We start from the raw sequence: 12,929 nt of genomic DNA on the forward strand, positions 1-12,929 counted from the left end.
TATATATATGTAGAGCTGGAGCCTTCATCAATGTAAATGTGGGGATTCATCTCTCTTTCGATCAGCAAATAGTGTGTATGTCTGACTGCACCCAGTCATGTGTAGGAAGGAGGAAGAGAAAGTTTCTCACAGATGCCTTTGCTCTCTGTTTCTTTTTTCAGATGGGCCTCACATTCATGTGCAGGGGCGTACAGGATGTGAAGCAGTTGCAAACCAGAGACCTAAAAGTAGAGTACAAAGTGCTTCAGTGTTTTAGGTGGTTGAGGTCATTATTCAGCCTCCATGGGTGGTAACAAGAACATTAGTAGGAAGAACAAAATTTAACATTTCTTTGATGTAATTTGAAGTATAATTTAGATGTGATGTTTTTGCCAGTCCAGAAAGCAGCTTTCTGTTTGTGGGGTGTTGGCAGAATGAAGCTGAAATCCAGATAAGCCTGGTAGTTTCTGTCTTCTGATTCAACTTTATTGCTGGAAATGATCTGTTTGGATAAAAGCGCGCTTTTTAAAACTGGTACATCAACCAGTTGGACCAGAAAGACTGTGCTGTTGTTCATAGAGTCAACTTTGAACAGTTTAGCAGAGTGTTGCAACCCAGCAGCTGTCTGAGTGCCAGCCTCCCACAAGACCTGGAGTAACACTCAGGCTTTCAGAAAAACAAAACTAATACACAATTTCTTGTTTTAACGCTCAAAGTTCAGGTTTTTCATCTGCAAACTATGTTACTAGTGTGAAGCTTATAGGAGACATGTTTTATTAGGAGCATTGTATAGGTGCTTTATTACCACTTAATTGTAAGAAAGCAAAGTGATTTCAACATAATGTGAGGGGAAGTTTTCTAGGGTGATGCAAAAGGCTTGAGTTCAACTTTTCTTTTTATTCTGCTTTTAAGTAAGAAAAATTCATATTTTTTCCAGTGGTGGGACTATATTGAAATTTTGAATCGAGTTAATTGCAGAATATGTACTTAATTAATTGCATTTTAATCAGAAACTATACATCGACAAAATAAGAAGAAAATTCAATTCAAAACCCTAAAATGTTGAATAAATAGACATATCAGCTCAACAACAAATATATTTATAGTGTTTAATCTGTTCTTCAGGTTCTTCAACCATCAAATTGGAGCAAATTTCTTTTCTATCTGTTCATCTTTCCAGAGTTTCAGGAACTCCTGATCATTCATGGAACTTCTTTAGAAATCTGGACTGTGGACGTCTGTGCTGCTGCTACATGTTTAGCATTCAGATGCTATTTAGTCCTTTTATCACAACTTGAACACAATAATAGTCTTTTCCAGCGTCCAATCAAATCGGTTTTAAAAGCAAAAATAAACCTGAGCCAACAGAAGCAGCTCCATCATCCAGCACTGTTGTTTATGGATGTCGCTTGTGCGTCAGATTGACGGGCATACCAGAAATGCATGAACACTATGGTTATTTAAGAAAACCTTAGTGTTTCTTATGTAAAAAAAAAAAAAAAAGTATTGCGTTAAAAAAATTTTAAATGTTAAAATCTATTGAATTCATTGAAATGAATATGTTTAAGTGCTAACTCCAAATATGCATATTAGCATAAAAAGAGATGCACTGATCACCTTTTCCTGACTGATATCTATTGTTTCAACTCAGTCTCACCTGATGATGCCAGCTTAGACCATTTCCAACAGAAAATGTCTCTCCCCATCAAAACCTATGTACGTGGCCTTTAACTGATGCTTAGTTAAATTAAGAAACAAACATCAACGTTCATGTTGTATAGTGGTGTACTTAAAGACCAATAACGAGAGAGGTACCATAATTTGATAGATTTTTCAGTAATTGTCCTGCTTTTTTTCCAAACTGAAACATGATGGAGGAAAAGGAACATTGACAGATTTTTGAATTGTAGATGGGGACCAAAAGGGAAAATTGAGTATGATCTGCTTACCAGTACATCTCTAGTCTAAAACTAGTTATTCAAACTTTCAGAAGCTATTTAGGTTTTCTTTAAACCAAAGCTGTTTTATTTATTTATTTTTACATTTTTCTGTCCATTCACAATTTAGACATAGTTATCCTCCGTGTGCTCATACCCTTCATTGCAAAACTATTCACACCATTGAACTTTTGTTGTCAGTCTTATTGCGATTCAATATAACAATACAAAGTAATGTGATGGTGTAGAAGTGATTATGATCATCAAGGTTCTCTTGATGCTACATTTCTCTATGTAACATTTCGGTTAGAATGACTGCAGCCTAAATCCAGCTGTGTCTAGGTTCTGATGTTGCACACAAAGAACATAAATCTCATCACCTTCACCTCCGGCTCGACATGCACTTAATTTATCCACCACAAAAGTGAGAGTATCCCTGCCTGTCACTGTTGACCTTTAATCATGGCTCCGGCTGGAATGTTCCTCCAGAAAAATTCCAGCCCAGGTTTTACATCCAAACCAATCATACAGGCAGATTCCAAGTCCAGTTGTATCCATTCCAATTGATCCAAGATGTCAAACAAGGCAGTGAAGTTCAGGTTATTACTCAAATTGGTTGAAAGGTTTTCAATGTAAGGAAACCCAACAGTATTACAAAGGTTTTAACTTTGCACCAATCCCTCCTCCTGCAGGGACATTAGCCGCTAGATCGCATGGCGTCCCGAACTTTGCAGCAGTCTCTCATACAGAGCATGTTTGTAGCGACAGCACAATGGAGAGCTCTCCTTTAACAGGAAGAAACCTCCAGCACAACCAGAACCATCCGCCACAACCGACATTCCTTCTTTCTGCCTGGAGACGGACTTTAGCGGGTTTACCAGATCACTAGTTGACTTCGTGGGAAGGTCAATAGATCACCTGCAAATCCTCTGATTACTGGGCAGCTCTGTTCCTAAGACCTGCCAGCTGTAGAGTAGCTATAGCTGGCAGCTGGTATAGCTGGTTATAGAAGCCGCCCCTCACCATCACACACACACGAACATGCATACATTCACACACTTATACACTTCCTAACCATTACTAATCTATTCCTAACCTTAGCCAAAGTTTAATTCACAAAATTTTCTAATTTTCCACAAATGACCTTTTTTAGTTAGTGAAAAGTTGTCCTCTATAAGTACACAAGAACACACACACACACATACACATACACACACACACACACACACACACACACACACACACACACACACACACACACACACACACACACACACACACACACACACACACACACANACACACACACACACACACACACACACACACACACACACACACACAGCTCCTAAATGGATTAACCAGAAAAACAGGTTTATATGTTGAGATGTGTTTTGTTGTCATTTTTGGCTGTGCTGGGTCTGTCCTTTCAGAGGAGGCGGATTAGATCCCACTCAACCAAAACCAATGAGCAGATGAAGGGACCATGCTCTATGACTCAGGCCTCCAAATGTTTGTAAGACCATTTCCAAAAAAAAAAAAAAAAATACTGGTTCCGGGTTTAAGATGAATAAAGGCGTTCCAACAGGCCTGCATGTTGACTCTGTGACAGGGCCATGGTGCGTTTTTGAGCTTCTCCTTTTCCTTGCTCATAGGAATTTCCACTGATTCCTCAAAATGTTGCAATCGAAAGATTTATAAATCATTTCTACTGGTTAATGAGCATGTAGGAAACTTATACATTTTGAGTAACAACATCCTGTCAACACCGCAACATGTAAATTAGTGAAAGGAGTTTAAAATGGATTTTAGAGAAAAGCTGCATTCTGGGTTGGAAATGTAATGTAATAATGACATTTATATAAAGTAAAACCTTTTTGACTTTCTTAATGACATAAATGTGGAAGTTGGTTCTTTTCAACAGCAGTTTGACATGCAGCGACCAGGCCGACTGGGATACAGATCTGAGTTCAGTTTTGAGGCTACATGAGCTACAACCTTCAGATGTTTTCAACAAAGTTTCTGGAAACACCTGACAGGGTTGAAGTCAGTGTTCAATGCAAACCAGTCAGGTTCCTGAAAACAGTAAAACACAGTAAAAATGCCAGTGTTGAATTAACACCCAAAAGTGTCTATATGTGTCCAAGTCAGCTGGTGTTAAATTCAACAATACAGAGTGTCACATTAACATTTAATGGTGTTAAAATATATTAAAAGTAACACCAGTGCAGTGTTGATCACAAAACATAATGTGGTGTTAAAAAAGTAAATAATTGACCAACAAGGTGTCAATATCAATCAAATACAGTGGAAAATATTCAAAGCAATACACAGAAATGGAAAGTTTAACTTTTCTTAAACCCATTTCAGTATTATAGACCGATGTTAATTTAACAAAAAAATGGGTGTCAATCTTTTAACACTTTCAAAACTGTTACTTTAACACCTGCTGACTTGGACACATATAGACACTTTTGGGTGTTAATTTAACACTGGCATTTTTACTACTCACTCATTCATGTCCTTATGGACCTTGCTTTGTGTCAGATTCACAGTGCTGTTGGAACTCCAGACACTTTCCACTCAGTCAGAACCTTAAAATGTCTTGGACTGTTGCAGCATTATGAGTTTACTTTACTGGAATGAAGGAGTCAAGCACAACTCCTGGAATAAAACCCATAATCAACATTGCAACAAACTCGGCAATTACAACGCAGTCAGGGAGTCATGACTGTCCACTCCAGAGAACACCTCTCCTCTACTCCGTTATCTAGGGGAGGAGTAGTGATTTCCACACATGTATGCATGACTTTGCATTGCATCTGTTGAGGTGAGGCTCAGATGATGCTGGTCTGCATGCCTTGGTGCTGAATTTTCTGTGACTACTGATGTGATTGGAAACCTGAGTTCAGTGGATAGGAGAACAAGAACTTCTGTATATTTTGTGGAGGTTTGGACTAAGCTGGTCTAATCACTTCAACTTATGATTAAGAGTAAGGTTTAAAAAACTGTAAATGATGTGTAAAATGGCAGAAAGCATTGAGCTTCATGTGATTCAGTAGAAATCAATTTGTGATTTTCTTTTTCATTTCTGATATTGCAGCAATTGTTTGTTTATTTGAAAGCTAAAAATGAAGAACGAGTATTAAATAAGATGTGTTCATGTGTTTGTTCTGCACTGGTGATGAAAGACTCATTTTGATCAGATGTGTCTGTAAAGTGTAAGACGCATTCCCAACAGTGGCAGAGAAAATGAGTTTGACTTTCTAAAATAACATCTTCAGCTGTAATCTGAAAGTATTTCTCCATCAAACAACAGCAGAACCTCTGGGGAAATGCAGCACTGATAAGTGATGAAGGAGATGAAGAACAGTTTTACTATTCCCTATAATTTTTAAATTATTTCTAAAGATACTTGTCCCATTTAGTATGCAAAGCAAACTCTTGGAATGGATAATCGAAATTTATGTTTAAATTAAAGATGCTTTTTTCCCCTCCTGTCTGTGAAACAAGATATCGCAGATGAACAAGTTCTCGGGCTTTTCAGCTGTCAATGTTTTGGTGGTGAACTTTAAAAATGAATAAATTCATCTTTATTGGGTTGAAATAAACTGAAATCTAGTTATTGTTAAGAAATACCTGACGTGATGTACCAAAAACTTTTCCAGCTCCCTTTTTGACCTCTGTGCTGCAGTTCTCCTTCTGACCAGAAGGAATAGTTCAGTTTTACCGGCAGTCGTTCATATTCTATATTTCATCCTGTTTTAGTTTAACAACTTAAACCCAGTGCAACATCAAAATACTCATGCAAAAATCAAAATACTCATGCATCTAGATTTTAACCAAAAACTGCACAAAAACTTATCTACAGAATTTCATGTGCAGTCATACATCACTTCCTACCCATTCCTCTGCTGACTGGTGTGTAGCGAAAAATCTGCAGCAGCGACAACGGAACAGATAGTGACTCAGTCTCCAAATGTTCCAAACATTCTGCTGCGCCATTATTAAGCCTTAATGTCAGCTGGAACAGTGGTGCAGTTGCTGTGAATTTGAAATGTGGAGCAGATTCCTGCTTCTCTGGAGCTGTTGCCACACTTCGATGAGTCATCCATGGTCTTGGCTCAGAGATGAAAAACTGAAAACAAGAAAACCAGACTGTCAGTGTAGAGTGGAAAAGTAACTGAATTAGTGTGTGTGTGTGCACGCGTGTGTGAGTGATAGAGAGGAAGAGAGAGAGAGACCTAGCTGTGCTTTGGCATGAATATCCAACCGATAAAATGTCTAAATACTTTATGGTTAGGGCTTTATGACTTTTCTGGAAATAGTTTGTACTCCATAACAGAGGGAGCTTAACATCTTAATGATTTATTTTTATGTGTAAAAACAAATGATGGCCAAGTTACCATTAGGACTTTCCAGTTGCCACTGGAAAAAATAGTGTTCTGTAATGGACTCGGCTAACCTGACACACCTGTTGGCTTGTCACGTTGGACCTTCTGGGAATTCTGAGTCTGTTTGCAAAAGTTTTAGCATGTGCACTGAAAATATCGGAAAGATTACAGAGGAAGTCAGCCATCTTTCTTGTGCACATTCTTCCTCATTTAATTGTTAATTTCTTCAGTTTTTAAAGACCCAGTGTAACCAACCTCTGGCAGCCACTGAATAAATTGTGGTAACACCAACATTAATTACAGCACTGCATAGCGATCGTTAAAAGTAATGCTGTGATCGTTCCTTTGCTGTAGGCGAAGGGGAAGAGTGTAGTTTGGCCGACGTACAGGTTCAAGAAAGCAGTCAGGGTTTCACATGGGAAGGTAACTGTTACCAGAACCAGGATCTTTTATGCAAATAAGCATCGACTTGTATGTAAACAACATCCAAATACAAAGGAAACAGCATTTTAAAAGGGTATGAAATATAATTTGCATGAGCCACTTTGAAATTTGAGAAACAGGATATAAAATATCAGTGTAGCTTATCTTTAATTTCACCAGTTTGTAATTTGCTTGAAGCTACACCATCAACTATTTTGGGGGCCTTGAAAATATTTAAATCTTGTTTTGTGGTGATTTGCATTAGCGACAAAAACTTGGATCCAGAGCTGAAGCTGCGGCCGTGCAGCTGCAGAGGGTTCTGATGACTAATCCATTCATGTGATTCAGTAGAATCACAGAATAAAATGTCTGGTGAATTGTATGCTTTATGTCCCAAATGGATAATAAAGTAATCAAACTTCCAAATATGAAAGCAACAGGTTGAAGTATAATTATCATGATGCCTTTCAGAAAACTACTGTTACACTAACATTCTAGTTTCTTTTAGTGCTGATTGGATATCAGAATGTAAACCTAAACATGCAATAGGCAATTTAGGAATAATAATGTTAAATAAAAATAACTACATTTCATGTGTTTGTTTTTTTTAGTCTTTTTTTTTCTTTCTTTAAAGGACTTGTAATCATTATCAATGTCGATGTCAAATTTATTTATATAGCACCTCTAAAAACAGGTTTAAAACTACACCAAAGTTCTGTACAAAAACAATAATTATGACTTTGCTATTTGCTGCTGAAAAAGCACAAACTAAGAAAAAAGTTGAGAGTATGGGGAGTTAGGAGACACCTTGAGAATTTGCTGTATTTATCCTTCAAAACTTGATTGTAAAACTCCCTCATTGCCAGTTTCATGGCCAGTAAAACAGACTGGGCCATTCATTTTTCCCATTAAATCCAGGCCACTAAGTAGAGGACTCCTCTGCCAAAAACAGATCCAGTGTTTCTTTACAGCAGCAGTGGGTGTGGTCCTCCAAACTTCCAGTTACATGAAATATTCAGTGAGTAAAAAGGAAATCGAAGGAGAAACTGTGTGAGTGACTTTAAGAACTTTTATCAGTTAATCCTCGATGTCTTTGAGGGTTTATTTCTCTTCAGTGTTGTGTTCAGAGGTTTTGGAATCCACAAAAATTCCTGAATCTTTTATTAATTGTATTGTCAGTTACATTTGTATAAGTAAAGATGGGACTAGGGTTGTTTGTAACTTAAACAACTTCTTGGAGGAAAAGCCCAGCTTCCTGTTTGGCATTCCTTCCTGGTGAGAGTTGCCCAGTTCTCATTGTTCTGCTTTGTCCAGATTTCTCTAATTACTGCTGTGTAATGACAGAAAATCATCTGAAAGAGTTTAAGGTTAATGTTCAGGCTCGGATAGGTCTCGTTCTTTTTAAAAGCAGACAACTCTTCACTAGTGATTTTTTTTTCATTTAAAATTAATATTCCTGTTTTTTGTTTACTATTTTGCTGAATTTATGCATATGTTCAATAAGCTGTAAACATGCTGTATATTTTTTGGTGTTCTGTTCAATTTTTTCAGTTTTCTTCACAAAGTGAAAACAGGGACCTGTAGAAGAGACCCCTCTTACAAAATACTTCCAGAATAAAAAAAATTATTCACCCCCAATTTGAAACCCATAATCTCTTATTAAATCAAAATGTTTGATTTAATTATAGTATAAATAAATCAAAAGATTCTGCCTGTAACCATTAAGTTTGGAGAACACAAAGAATGTAAATATTTCTGTTAATCACAAGGTTCCAGTTACTTGACACATACTGTACTGATGTACAAAATAACGTAGGCTTAATGAAGTGAAGTTGTCTTTACGCAGAGAGAGCAACAGTATGATGATACATCCGGTTATGGAGGTGCTCCTTTTTATTTTATTTTTTTACCTTGATTTTTTATTAAATTTGTTTTTTGGAGAACATGCTTTCTTTTTCCTTAGTGTGTTTTGCTCACTTTTCTTACTGTGTAGAAACATTTTTAGAGCATAAATATCAGCATGGATAAGTGAAGTTAGTGTGCATAAAGGTTCTGGTGACTGGTAGACTTTTTTAACTGACTGGTAGAGAAACTAACTGGTTGCAGCCAAGACGTAAAGTGAAATAGATACCAGTCTTTGTTACAGAAATGATTCCTAAGCTGCACTTTGTTCATAAAGCTGTCCCGGTTTGGACAGATGCTCCACAGCATCACATTACATTCACACACACCGATACACACTTCCATGACTTCACTCTGCTCAGGCCAAGTTTCTGCTCCTGCAGAATTAGGAGACGTATCCAGCTGAAAATGATTAGTTCATATGAACTCTTCTTGTTCGTTTCGATCTATCGCTGTCTGAGTGTCGAAGCAGAGTCGAGGTTTTGTGAGGAAATTGCGTTTATTTGTAAATGGTAGTGGATCATTAATGCTGCACATTGACATACGAGTATGTGTGTGTTCTTCTATTTCTCCTGAAAACAGCAAAGCAGGAGGCCAGAGTGGGGCACAGAGGTCTCATGTGGTTTTGCTTTTCTCAAACTTTTCCATCCACATTTCATCATCTGCCTCATAAAGTGAGACTGGAATGTTTTGTTTATCATCCAGACAGTTTTGTGGGGAGAGTTCAGCCTCACCAATAAAGCTCTGATATTTTTTCTGTTTAGCCTATAAAACGTTTTCACTTCCTTTGGTGTTTTCTCCTTTTTATTGCTTGTGCAGATGATCAAGAACATTTGACTTTGACAGGTGATTTCTACAAAATGCCCACAAAAAACTGACATAAAATAGTAATTGGATAAATATTCACCCACTTCATGTCAGTATTTAGTAGCTGTATTTAGAGTCTGCTGAGTCAGGCTGACATCTGGACGCTGCTATAGTTCCAGAGTCTGCTGCTGAGAAGGATCCCCACTGCATGATGCTGCCACCACCATGGTTCCCTGTGGGGATGGTGTGTTTGGTGTCCACCACACTTGGCGTCTTGCCTGAAGGACAAAAAGCTCCAATTTGGTCTAATCAGATCAAAGAACTTTGTGGACCTTAGAGTCTCTATCTGGACTCTAGTCCAGTCTGTCCCATAAAGATTTGACTGGTTAAAAACTGGGCAACAGTTGCTGTCTGCAGAGTCACTCCATCTCAACTGCTGAAACTTGTAGTTCATTCAGCGTTGTCTTACTAGTTTGTGAAGACAGATGGACCAGATGGAAACATTTATTGATGATAATTCCAGGGAAAGTTCAGGGCTTTAAAGATTTTTTTGCATCCATCCCCTGCCTTATACTTTTCAACAGCTGTTTTTCTGACCTTGAGCCACTCTTTTCTTCTCTACAAATCCTTCAGAACTGCGAAACCTAACTTTAGCAACAACTAACAATCATGATCCACAACCAGGAATTATACTTTGCCAATGATTGCAGTCTTCAGATTCATTTCTGCATTAATTTATGTTCTCTAAAGCAGTTGCTCTTTCCATATAGTACCTCTGTACCTCTTTGGTCCACAATCACAGGTTCTAAGGAAGTTTTGCCTTTTAACACCAAACCCTTTTTAGTACAATGATAAGGTACAAAGTCTACACCACTGAGGATTTGCTTTGTTTTATGGCTTTGTAAGCACCTGTGGCTTTTGGTTACCCTGTGTAAAGGCCAGGGATGGAAGAACAGAGAGGGTGTGGTGTGTGAACTCAGCCAGTAGCTTCTGTGTATAAGGTGACTGAGCAGAGTAGCTACTGGTTTTCAACACACACGTGTGTATGCAGCTGAGCAAAACCAACTTTTCATTTTTAAAGGCTTTACTGTTTAGTAGTGTTGGCTGAAAATATGTTTCATAGTTGTAACTGCTTGTGCAAGTCGCTACAAGTAGTTAGACTTTGATTATTATTTATAGGTTATAAACTTGAGTCATTAGAAATGGTCCAACTTTGGCTGATTGGTTGGTGCGCATTTCTATAATAATTTTTAGATTGAGTGTTTCACACGTGTGAAGCCTTTAACAATATGTAGGGAAATAACAGCTTTAAGATGAAAAATGTTGCTACATAACATTGTTGCATTTGTTTCACTTTCAGTTTAATTTAATTTCTGTGCAAGGCGAACCAAAACTATAGAACTTTTTTTTTCTCCAAAGCAGACTTGGACGCACCCTTTCATTAAACCTGGCTAAATATAGTAAACGCTCTCGAAGAAAGTTCCCCATTTCCTGTTCTTCTATCTGAGAATAGATTGAACTTTTCCTATTCTAAGGAAATTGAAACCAATTTACCAGGAGGACCTGTGGGATCTTTTGCAGTGATTTACAGATTTCCTTCCTACAAAAATGTTACCTTAGTCATTTTATTGAAATTAGTAAAGTTTCTTGTTGACCAGGTTGGAGCAAAAATATGCACAAATTTTTTTTCAAAATTGCGTCAATATTTGGGACCACAAGTACTTTCAACCTAACTATTTTGGTTTCACATGGCAACCATTTGGTCACCACTAGTTTATGTCCTGGTACATCCAAAAAAAAATCCATTTTGATAATTACGGTTTACAGATAAGGAAAAGCCAGAACTCGCTGTCTCAGAAAATGTGTATCTTACAAAACATAAAAAAGAATAAAAGACAGAAATTTCAAGTTTCTGTTTATTTCTATGCTCTCAATACTTGTTTGGGTTTCCTTTTGCATGAACAGTGCAGCATGGCACGGAGGAGACCAGCCTGTAGTTCTGCTAAGGTGCAGATTGTGTTGATGCCATGTTCAAATTTCGGAGATACTGAACTTTGGGTTTTAATTATTTGTAAACCACAGAATCATCAAAATGACAAGAAATAACGGTTTGAAATAATTTTATACGATGTGTGATGAGTCTTTATAATACCAGCTTCACTTTCTGAAATGTGAAAAATTAAAAAAAAATGTAATGACATTGTTTTTGGTGTGTGTTCCTGCAGTACCAATTTACAACAATTCCCATCTAAAGGTGCAATTGTTGGCAACTATCAACCTGAGAAACCAACATTCCAGGAAATTAGGAGGAAAAATATAATTATAAATCCTATTTAGGAAATTATAAATCCTATTTAGCAGAATTAGGCTTAGTGTAAGAAATGTATCATAGTTTCCTTTGAGTATCTTTAACTCTTATTCTTTGTTTAATTTCTGAAAGCTGTACAGAATTTGTTCATTGTGATTTATCTCCATGAAAGCAAACAGACTGCTGGTTTCTCAGGTTGATAGTTGCCAATAGTTCTCTTGCTGCTGACAGCTGCTGGCTGTTTGCCCGGACTATGACATATTATGTTGTCAACTGAGCATAAAAGAGCAGTGAGCCTCATGCAAGTGTTGGCATGTCGTAACTGATTCTCTGAGGACGTTTTCTGTTCAACTGAATTGCTGGAGGTGATTTCATCATCACTGCTCTTACAAAACGCCTGGTTCTTCTTTCTTGGAAGTGAAAAGATTATAGCTTCTGAAGTGATGTCTATTTTGAATTCCTCTGAGCTGAGAAAAGTCAACGTAACGATAAGTACAGAGTGAAGAACACACGTAACTCAAACAGCTGTGATCCCAATATCTGATAAATAACTGATAAATAAGATCCACATTTAACAAACAAACAAAGAAATAGATTCTTGGGTGTACATAAATAGAAAAATCTGTTAAAGTTTTTCTTCCCCGGTTTGATTCCCAGACTCAAACCATTTGCTGCATATCTGCCTTTTTTCTTATCCAGCTGTTGTTGATTTGAGGCCAGTCGAGCCACAGAAAGCTTTGGGAGGAAAAACGGATATTCTTTGCATCAGTGCATAATAAAGACGTCTATATGGTCTTCCCACATCTCAAAATCTATCTAAACTTGTGTTGCAACGAGGACTTCTTTCTCTGATTGTCTTTCCGTCTATAGAAACTAGGGGTACATGATTTATCTTCCAGACGATGTATTGGCACCGATTTCCTTAATTTTGATATTTACATGTGAAGCTGATTTTATTCCCCAATCTTATCTATCTCAGTTAAGGTCTAAAAATCAACCATTTTCTTTTCTGCTGTTTTGACTGATAGGCCCGTTCATCAGGTCATGTCTGCACATTTAACAATAGTCACCCCACTTCTAACAACTCAGTGACTTTCTTGCTATGTTTATCAATCTTTCATGCAAAAAAATAGCATTGGTAAAAATCTGAATCAGCAGATCAGGTTTTTTAAAAGATCT

At 37.3% G+C, this 12,929-nt stretch overlaps 1 protein-coding gene across 2 annotated transcripts in view; it reads left to right on the top strand.

The window, feature by feature from the left end:
* eml3 (EMAP like 3) overlaps positions 1-12,929 on the top strand; it is a 57,804-nt gene that overhangs the window by 17,634 nt on the left and 27,241 nt on the right. The window lies entirely within an intron of this gene.

The sequence above is a fragment of the Poecilia reticulata genome, linkage group LG18, assembly GCF_000633615.1.
Source record: "Poecilia reticulata strain Guanapo linkage group LG18, Guppy_female_1.0+MT, whole genome shotgun sequence".
In the NCBI taxonomy this organism is placed as follows: domain Eukaryota; kingdom Metazoa; phylum Chordata; class Actinopteri; order Cyprinodontiformes; family Poeciliidae; genus Poecilia; species Poecilia reticulata.